The sequence below is a fragment of the Pteropus medius genome, unplaced genomic scaffold (genome assembly GCF_902729225.1).
Source record: "Pteropus medius unplaced genomic scaffold, Ma_sr-lr_union100, whole genome shotgun sequence".
Taxonomy (NCBI): domain Eukaryota; kingdom Metazoa; phylum Chordata; class Mammalia; order Chiroptera; family Pteropodidae; genus Pteropus; species Pteropus medius.
The window spans coordinates 1670252-1675525 of NW_024341893.1; positions in this window are offsets into that span (position 1 = coordinate 1670252).

Genomic DNA, 5274 nt, shown 5'->3' on the forward strand with positions numbered 1-5274 from the left:
CTCGCCCTCACTGAAGATGGCTGCGGTCGCAACGCTTTCTCCTTTCCCGTAATCAATATGGCTACCCTGGTTTCAGCCTGAGCTCTGGATGCTATGTTTGTTTTGAAGAGTCCAACATCATGGCAGCTTTTCAAAGCCAAGAGGCGGCGGTGATGGAGCCATTTGGACAGCTGTGTTATTCTGTTTTCTAAACAGTCTTTGAGAGACTAGGTAACCTTCCAAGAGACTAACAGTTTAGGCTGGAACCTAGGTCTTTTCTCCAATCTGTCATTGCATCCTTCCATATTTTCCCTCAAGTTTGTAGAAACATACGCAAACTTTACAAAAATCACCCAGTCTTGTGGCTTTAAGTGCCACATATATGTGGAAGATTCCCATTCCCCGCCCACTCCTGATTCCTCGATAGGTATCACACCTGCCTATTCAACATCTTCCCTTTTTCTCAAATCCAACTCTCTGTCTCCATCATTTAGAATCTCGACTGCATGATATTTATGGATTTTCTTTAAGGCTGTATTCTCAGCACGTCAATAAATATTTGTTGAATGAGTGAATGAATGGATATGTAAAATAAGTTGTGTCTTTTAAAAAAGTTTGTAAACAAAACTGATACTAATGTAGGGAGGAGGCAAGAGAACTAAAATGTTAAGTCAAGCTATATTTAGAGACTACAATATGCTAATCAGCCCTGCAACCAGACCAGGAGGAAACCTGCAGAACAAAGGACGATTTCTGATGGGAGATTGCTAACAATCCATTTCCCCACATCATTAAGGGAAAACAGGAAAACAGAGTCTTTAAATGATGCCCTACGCAAAATAAAATCATTCATTCCCTATGGCTAAAACCATAAGGAACCTATGGATCAAAGCGGGGAATTGCCAACAGGCCTTTCACATTACAGTCTTACCCTTTCTCACTACATACTCTTATCCGTTCTCACTGTATGCCCATATTGTCAAAGGAAAATGGGTAAACAAAGTCTTTAAACTGTAACTTACGGAAACTAAAGAATGATATGTAAACTGAATTCTCTGAACACTCAGAGTCCCTCTCAGTGCCTTTACTCTGTCTCTCTCACTGTCCTCATCTCTCTTTGTTGTCTCTGTCCCTCTGAGTCTCTCTTAGGCTCTCTCACTCTCTGCCTCTGAGAGAAGATCATACTATGTTAATGGAGTGTTACCCCTTCCCTAATAAACTTTTCTTTTGACTCTAACTTTGGTGTGTGTTTGAATTCTTTCTTACGCTCTACCAAGAGCCCTCTTCTTTCTCAGTGCAGGACTTGAATCCCTCACCTCACCCCACCCCACTCAGGGGAATTTGTCCTATCCTGCATCAATACAATACATATTTTCTAAAAAGCAATATGCTTTTTAGCAATATAGTAAAGCCAACTCTAGAGATCAATGGACATATTCCTAATAAAAAAAAACAACTGACTGCATAACATTCTTCAGTATGAATATACCAAATTCATTTAATGTTTTCATGTTGATATTTAGGTCTTTTTTTTTTTGTTTGCCACTGCTAACAATGCTAAAATAAAGATCCTTAAATGTACTTTCTTGAATATAGTTGTTTTATTTCTAAGAGACAGGTCCTAGGAAGAAAGATTACTGAGTCAAGGTATGTATATTTTTCATTTTATTAGATGTCGTAAGATTGCTTTCTAAAATTGTAGTAGTCCACAGTTCCATCAGCGATGAAAGTGCTGGCAGCATCACTGCTACTGGAGTTTATAGTTTCTTTTTGCCAGTTTCGTAAGGGATAAGCACTGGGTGTTTTGTTTTGTTTTTTCTTTTCTTTTGTTTTTTAAAATTTTTTATTGTGTGTGTATGTTTTGTTTTTGTTGTTGGTAGTTTTGTTGTTTTGCCTTTGTTTGCACAGGGGACAAGCACTAGATTTTGTTGTTTTTTTTTTCTTTAGTTTGCTAGCCTCATAGAAGACAAGCTCTAGTTGTTCATTTGTTTTTGCTTTAATTTGCATTTCCATACTAGTGAAGTTGAATATACTTTCCTGTGTTTATTGAAAGCTTGAATTTCCTCTTCTCTAAAATTTTCCTTAGGATTGTTGTATTTTTCTGTAAACTTTAGATTCTTATGCATATTAGAGATAAACCTTTTGTCATATTGTTGCAATTATTATCTTTGGTCTATTGTTTATTTTCTGAATATATATAAAATTTTATTTATTTGTCTTTTGCAGTGCGAAATTTTAATTAATTTTTATATAGTCAAATTTATGTAACTTTCCATTTGTGACTTCTACACTTAGGAAGTTCTCCCCACGCCAAAGTAAAACAAATATTTTCCAAATATTTTTGGTAAAATATTTAAGTTTTTCTACATGTACTTTTTATTAACCTTGAATTAACTTTACATATGGTGTAAAGTAAGGATCTAAGTTAATTCCACCCTCATAGACAACTTTGCAGAACCATTTATTAAATAAACCAGCACTTTCACATCAAAATGAAAGACATTTGTGTCTTATGTTAAATCTCTTTCACAATAAGACATATTTTAAAGTCACCTATTACATTCTGTTACTGTTCTATATATATATTCTTAGTAAATATCATACTGGATGAATATGGTTATTGTCGTTGAGGTGAAATCCTCATAACATAAAACTGACAATTTTGAACTATACAATTCGGTGGCATTTAGTACATTCACAATGTTGTGCAAATACCAGTTCTATCTACCTCAACACATTTTTATCACCACAAAAGGAAACCCCATGCCCCTTAAGCAGTTCCTTCCCATTCTCTTCTTTCCCCTTGCCTCTGGTAACCACCAGCTTGCATTCTGTCTTTGTGTCCAGTAGTTTCCCCTTATCCTCAGTTTTGCTTTCTGGGGTTTTGGTTACCCACAGCAACCTCAGTCCAAAAATAGTAAATGGGGGATGTGGTTCCATAGTGTAGCGGTTAGCACATCTGCTCTACATGCAGAAGGTCCTGAGTTCACTCCCCAGTGGACCCAAGGGCCATGGTCTATGGCCATGCCACCCTTAATGAGCCCGATGTCTGATCTCAGAAGCTAAGCAGGGTTGGGTCTAGTTAGTATTTAGATGGGAAACCACCGAAGAAGACCAGGTGCTGTAGGCATAAATAATAATAATTTTTAAAAAATAGTAAATGGAAAATTCCAGAAGTAAACAATTCGAAAGATATTGTAAGAGAGAGACCACATTCACATAACTCTTATTACAGTATATTGCTGTAATTGTTTTATTTTTAGTTTTTTTTAAATCTCTTAGTGTGCCTAATTATAAATTAAATTTTATCATAGATAAATGCATAAAGACATAGTAGGAAAACACATAGTATATGTAGGGTTTAGTGCTATCCACGGTTTCAGGCATCCACTGGGGGTCTTGGAATGTATCCCCCAAGATGTGGGGGGACTATTGTATTTACCTATTCTGGGTATTTCACATAATGGAATTATAAAATTTGTGGTCTTATGTGTCTGGCTTCTTTCACTTATCGTAATGTTTTTGAAGTTCATAGATGTTGCAGAATGTATCAGTACTTCATTTCTTTTTATGGCTGATTAATATTCTGTTATATGGATACATCACAATTTGTTAATCCATTTATCCATTGATGTACATTTGAGCTGTTTTCACCTTTTGGCTTTGTAAATAGTGCTGATATGAACACGTATGTACATGTATTTGTCTTAACACCCTGGACAAATTTTCAATTCATTTGGGTGATGTACCTGAGAGTGGAACTATTGGATGAGATGGTTATACTATATTTAACTTTTTGAGGAACCGCCGAACTGTTTTCCACAGCAACTGAACCATTTTATATTCCCACTAGTAATGTATGACGATTCCAATTTCTCTACATCCTCACTAATACTTGTATCTGTTGTTTTTTAGATCCTAATGGGTGTGAAGTGATATCTTTCTGTGGTTTTGATTTGCATTTTTCTGATAACAAAACCAATTCATGAACTTAGGATGTCTTTCCATTTATTTAAGTCTTCTTTAATTTCTTTCAGCAATGTTTTGTAGTTTTCAGTATACAAGTTTTTATAAATATAAAGACTTTTTCACATCCTCGAATAAATTTATTTGTAAATGTTTTATTTTGGGATGTTTCTGCTAATAAAATTGTTTTTTAATTTCCTTTTCAGATATTTTATTTCTAGTGTATAGAGATACAACCAATTTTTGTATGTTGATTTAGCATCCTGCAATTTTCACTAAATTCATTTATTAGCTGTAACAGTTTGTGTGCTTGCATGTGCGTGTATGTGTGTGGGTGGGTGGGTGGGTGTTCTATGTATAAGAGCATGTCATCCACAAACAGATAACTTTACTCCTTCCTTTTTAATTTGGATGCCTTTGTTTTCTTTTTCTTGCCTAATTGCTCTGGCTAGAACTTTTAGTGCTATGCTAAGTAGAAGTGGACATTCTCGATGGTTCCTGATCTTGGGAAGTGTTTCAGTCTATCACCACTGAGAGTGATGTTAGCTATGAGATTTTTATATATTTCCTTTATTGTGTTAAGAAATTCCCTTCTACTCCTAGTTTATTGAGTATTTTTTATTATAGAAGGGTTGGAGATTTTGTCAAATACCTTTTCTGAATCAATTGAGATAATCTTTTTTTCCCTTCATTCTATTAATATGTTATATTACATTGATTGATTTTTGTATGTTGAACTACTCATTCCAGGGATAAATCCCACTTGATCATAGTGTATAACTCTTTTAATGTGCTGCTAAACTCAGTTTGGCAGTGTTTAGTTGAGGATTCTTGCATTTATATTCATAAAGGATATTGGTCTTTAGTTTTCTTTTTTGCAATGTTTTTGTCTGGCTTTGGAATAAGGGTAAGAATGAGTTAGGACATGTATCTTGCCTCTTCAATTTTTTGGAAGTGTTTGATGAGAACTGGTGATACTTCATGCTTAGAAGTAGAAGCGTGGCCAGACCAGTGTGGAGCACTTCATGCATGACCCGTAGAAGGTGCAGACGGGCAAACATTTGACCAAACAGGTGTGGTCGAGGCTCCTGGAGGAGAGAAGGAGCTTGCTGGTCTCATCCTTTGCTTCCCCTGCACTTCCCACACACCTTTGTTTGCTGTGTGCGTACTCCTAGGATGTATGCACAGTTGTAGTATGAGCCGAAATCCATGCTGAGCTGCACCAGGAACTGCACACCTAGAGACAGAGACTGGGTCACTGGCCTGTTGCTTTGTTCTTGTACCCCAAGCCAGAATAAAGAAAGTGTAAGATCTGACCTAGTCAAAAAA